Source organism: Camellia sinensis, chromosome 13 (assembly GCF_055761805.1).
Source record: "Camellia sinensis isolate YWXY chromosome 13, ASM5576180v1, whole genome shotgun sequence".
Classification (NCBI taxonomy): domain Eukaryota; kingdom Viridiplantae; phylum Streptophyta; class Magnoliopsida; order Ericales; family Theaceae; genus Camellia; species Camellia sinensis.
Window position 1 is genome coordinate 63,494,110 of NC_138973.1, and position 5,765 is coordinate 63,499,874.

At 30.6% G+C, this 5,765-nt stretch overlaps 1 long non-coding RNA gene across 1 annotated transcript; it reads left to right on the forward strand.

Annotated features, from left to right (window-relative positions):
* The first annotated feature begins 372 nt into the window (after nt 1-372).
* LOC145805839 (uncharacterized) lies at nt 373-3,565 on the forward strand. Its single transcript, XR_014347992.1, has 3 exons — nt 373-1,755; nt 2,347-2,446; nt 2,558-3,565. It is a non-coding gene; the product is annotated as an uncharacterized LOC145805839 (long non-coding RNA).
* Nucleotides 3,566-5,765: the final 2,200 nt, after the last annotated feature.

The window sequence follows — 5,765 nt, forward strand, 5'->3', positions numbered from 1 at the left end:
AATATTTATACTTAAGACGACATACATTTCATGTCATAAAAATGTTATAACTCTACACGGCATGCATTAGCATGCTGTGAAAACTTTTATTAAAAAAAATTTTAATCTAATTTTTTTTTTTATGATTTAAAAAAACTAACAATTTCCAACCAAGATTCTCACCTTAAATTTTTCTAATTGAGGACAATGTAAAAAATAATTTATACATTATTTTATAATTTAGTGTCTTCTTTTAAGGGATAATTGCACCCAGTGGGATTTTGAAAAAAATTATATATCACTGTAGGAAATGCTTGTTTTAACAGCGTTTTTTTTTTAACTTTTTAAAATATTTAACGACATTTTATAAGTGTCACCTTTTGTATTGAAAATGTAGGCCCTAGGGAAATAGATTACATATGGACTCTTTGAGATTCTTAATTTTAGAAACCGAACAGAGTAGTTTAATTTTTAGTGAAGTTTTCTGGAGAAATCATGTTGAAATTAGCTGTAATTTGTCAAATGTTGTGTTGGCTTAGGTTCTTCTATATTTTCCTGTTGTTTTCTTCAGGTTGTTCTTGAAAGAAAAAAAAAAAAAGATTTAGTGTGAATCTCTCTTGAGAATTTATTCATCTTTGATAAGCAATCTCTATTGGAAAATTTACTATGTCTTGTATCAACTTTGAGGAGAGAGGCCCAATAACTATTCATAATTCTAACACATAGACTTTTGCTAATTGAAGATTTGTACAAAACTGAAGACAGTTCACAGTTTAATTCTTGTTTTATCAATGTTTTCATCAATGTTTTATCCACACTCCAAATCCATTTTTCTCAAATTTGATAAAAAAATAATCATCCAAATCTAGCTACCAAGTCCCCAAATGTTAGGCAAGTTCTTTTGAGTAGCTTGTACTAACACTCTTTGGAAATGTTTTGAAAATTAATACTCAAGCAAGTGAACAGAACAGATGTATTAATGAACCTGATATATTAAAACAAACACAATGGTTGATCCGGACTGTTATTTCTCATTCTAAAGCAAAATTGAAAGTTTTAAATGGAATAAGCTGCACCATTAGATGCAATTTGAGCTAGGCTCTTTGAATTCATGCACTGGTTTCAATACATCTGGAATAGACCATTTTTCTTTTGCTAGTAATATTTTTAGCATGGGAATTCAATTATCTTGTTACATGGCCGTTGTCTCAAAAAGCTTGCTTGCTACACTTCTATTATGTTATTATTAACCAGTATTTCCTCTCTTTTTTGTTGTTCATTTTGCAAACTACTACTCTAAATTGTAATTTCCAGAGAATATTCTTCTACCATTTAAAGGAGTCTTCTTATCAATGAAAACCTTATTCCTTCACTGCCATTACACCATCCCGGCACATGAATGATTATAGTTCCTTCACCACCACAGGATGTTTTCGAAAACCACGAGAGAAGATAGCAAGATACCTCTATAAGGGGTAAAAAATAGTGCCTAACTAGTAGAATTGTCTTGTGCAATATGTTTTAGTTTGTTATTTCATTTGTTTGTTTCCTTGATGAATTTTTGTCATGGTAGAACATGGTAGCCCTTTGGGTTTTAGTAATTAAAAACTTTTGTGGACTTGTGGATGAAGATGTTGGAGGTCTGGAACTGTTCCTCTGTGTGATGGAAGCCATGTAAATTACAATAAAGCTAATGGAGATAATGTTGGACCTTTGCTCGTGAAGAAGCAATAGCTATAATAGCTATAATGATGTATGGTGATATGAGCTCTCAAGGTATGTATTGCTAAACCAATTTTTTTTTTTTTTTAATCACTTGTATGTGGATGTCAAATGCAATATTTTATTTTCATTTTCCCTGAATTATTTGTTAAATATTTTCTCATCTTTCTATGTTGACATCATATTCTTTTTTGAAATATAACAAAAAAAAGTATACAAAAAAGTGGCCAGGCTAACAGATGAGTTAATGTTAATGTTTTGAAGTTATATCCCCGTTTTATCGGATGAAGATAGATATTCCATTCATGCTAGAATGCATGCAAATTTATTTTTCTACCGAGAGTCCTGTTGAAGAGTTTATTGTTACCTTTTAATCCAGAAAGGAGTGATTGTTTTATGCTTATAAAGAAGATATAACTTTCATGGATTGCTTGCTAAATGGTTTTGATGGTTTTTTTGGTCACTTTTATGCGTTCCAGATAGAATGGAATGGAACACAGGATGGATGGTTATTTTTGTACAAAACTGCAAGTTTAATTCTTTATGGCTGTCATAGTTTTCATAAGTAGTTTTAGATAGTCTCATAATTGCTTTTCTTCTTTTTTCCTGGTGCTCACAATTATCTAAAACCTTGTCATTGAGCAGTTCATAGTCTAGAGCGGATCTACTGACACTTGGTTTGGCAATAACAAATATTCTAACTGGTTTGGTATGGTTGTCAATCCGACCAAAAACTACATTAGTGGTGAGGGCGCAACATTTTTTTTCTTCCAAATTTAATACATTTCACTTGATTTTATTTACATCTATTCAACTTTAGGAAATATTTTGAAAGTGAAATAAATTTTGATTTCAGGTAAATCCTGAAGGCGTGGAGTGTCAAAGGATAAAATCTCATCTTCCTGATTTTTTAGTTTCTTAGTTACTATGGTACACAGCTTCTGTAACTCATGCAACCATTCTTAAGTGTCTTATTCTCTATCCATCTGCTTTATTACGCTCACTTTATTTTCATAATAAAAAAAATGAATATGTACATATGAATGAACACAGGTGAAGTTATATCAGAAGTTCTTGTTTCAACATAAATTTCTCCATCTGTATTTATCCTCTATTTTAAATTTCATTTTTTGAAATTTGTTTCCAAATTTAATCATCACTGCATTTGAAAACTATGATAATGCTAGCTATTTATGATGAAATTTTATGTCGTTGGATAGAAAACTATGAAATTTTAATGTTTGGTATACTAGCACAACCATCTTTTCTTTTCCACATAGCAATTTAATTTATTACCTTTCTCTTAGGGCTGATGACCCTAAATTTCTGTGATGTCATGCGACAATGGATTTTTCTTTAAGGCTATAAAGATAAACATGTAGATGTGCAGGTAAAATAGAATTGATATCTCATGAATTTACTTGAGTTATTGTGTGCTTGTGATCTCTAAGTTTATGTTGAAGGCTTTGTTTAGTATATAGGGAAGGTTAATCCTCAATACTACTCAAGAAGACCCATAACCATTGCAGTAGTAGAAAAATCATATTTACATGTGTTTTCCCCCCTAAATATTTAGTCTAATGGAAATCAACCTACTACTTCAGTTATTTTCCTTTTTTGTTTTTTGAAATGTTACAGAGGTGTTATTGTGTATATACACTGCAAGGTTGTTATAAGGTAGTGTTAAACTTGTGATATGCTTCACAGTTGCAGTCAAAGTTAGTGAGGAAGCTACTTATGGCCTAAGGTCTCCAAAATTCATCCAATAACCCTCTATTTTGGAGTATTTCTATAATGTATATGACATGGTCCCTAAACTTTTCCAAAATTCTTTTGGTTTTCCTATATTTCAAGAGTATTTTTATAATGTATATGGGATGACTATTCACATATTAATATTATATAATAGCATCAGTGTGTACTTTGGCACCAAATATATATATATATATATATATAATATGTAAAAGCATTTTTTTTTTCAAATATAAAAATCATAGAGGTTTTTTTTTTTCATTCATAAAGGTATTTCTTTTTAAATAAAGCAACTACTGTGAAAATAATATAACAAAAATGAGGATCAAGGTAAGTTAGCTGATACCTAAGCAATGTAGCTCTCCTCCAAGGAGCCTACTTCTTTACCTGTCCATTTCCCAAATGACCATTTGGATGTTGTCATTTGTGGCAGATTATACTCTAATGGGTGTGAATGATCTAAACATCACTTTGGATAAAGTTATGCCAATGAACCTTATGTAGTAATGCCATTTTATTCAGATATTCTCACCCATTTGGGTTCACTAGGTAAGTTCAAACCAAATCTGGCCAGCCTTATTAGATTGTTTTTGGGTAGCTTTTGCCACTATATAAAGTTAATTATCACAGTTTCATATGCTTACCACCCAATTTTGGGTAGCTTTTGTCAATTTTGAATTTGTTAAGTGATGCAGATTGCATAAAACTGTTATGACCTTACCACTGTTATATATTTTCCAAAAAAATTCATAAGTTTGCAAGTTTTGAAGAAGAGATTTCCTCTTAAGATGGATTTATTTTTTTGTAGGTTGTTGAGTTTGCCCTGGCTTTGCAGGAAGCTGGATGCTTTTCTATTGTTCTGGAATGCGTGCTTGCATCTGTTGCTGCTGCTGCAACATCTGCTCTTCGAATCCCTACAATTGGTATTGGGACAAGGCCTTTTTGTATTGGCCAAGTTAATTGATTCTTTAGCTCTCTCTACTACTCCTAATAATGAATTAGACTTGACTAGCTTGTGTTGTGTATAATCTTTTTGCTTTCATTTGTACATATAACTTGCTATCTGATCTTGTAATTTGCTTTTCAAGTACTAAAGTGGGCATTTTAATGATATCATGTGTTCATATATTGAGTTTACTCATGTAATGAACTTTGAATTTGCTTCTCTCTCTCTCTCTCTCTATATATATATATATATATATTAAAAATAACTTTCTACGGCATATAAAATTATGTCGTGAAAAGTGTAATAATTTATGACATGTAAGAAAATGCCGTAAAAGATTATATACGGCATACAAAGTATGCCAGAAATATATTAATAATAACATTTTACGGCATACAAAATTATGTCGTAAAAAGTGTAATGATTTATGACATGCAAGAAAAATGTCGTGAAAGATTATATACGGCATACATAGTATGCCATAAATATATTAAAAATAACTTTCTACGGCATGCAAAATTATGTCATGGAAAGTATGATGATTTATGGCATGACAAAAATGTCGTAAAAAATTATCTATGGCATACAAAGTATGTCATTAATGTTTAATTTATTACTTTTTACAACTTTACCTGCATGTCGTAAATGGCGTTTGACTTTCCACGGCATGTCATATAATGGCATTTGTGTACATGTCATAAAAGAGTTTTTACGGCATGTATTGCAAACCGTAAAAATTCAATTTTGTTGTAGTGTAATAATAATAATAACAATAACAATAAGGAGTAAATAAGTCCGGCCCAATTTTAATGGACTCTCAATTTAAAAATATATATATTTAAAAAGATTTGTCATAACAATTAATTCATCAAAAACTAGGTCAATTTGTCTAGATTTTGATTTTCCCATAATGTTAGTATCAAAATTTGAACTTAACTCAGAATTTTCATTATTGGTGATTTTTTAATTTTCTTAAATTTTAGCTTGATTGGGTTCCTTGTTAAGTTAGGATTTCTATCATTATATATATGTGAATAATCTAGAAATCCCCTAGATGTTGATTTTTGATTATATATCAATTTAAAACAGTATATAACAATCCCAATCAAACAATCAAGACAAATCGACATAACGATTTTACGTGGAAAAACCACAATTGGACACCTCCAATTGTAATAAAAAAAAAACCACGAGCAACAGCCACAAAACAATCCACTAAGAAGATATAAAGGAATTACACATGTATACTCTCAATTACCTAGCGAATCCACGCCCGAATTGAACCAACCTCTATGTGTCTCTTCTAACCCCGTCTTCACCTTGAAATTGTCTTGACAATGAGCCACTTCAGAATCCATCAAAGCTT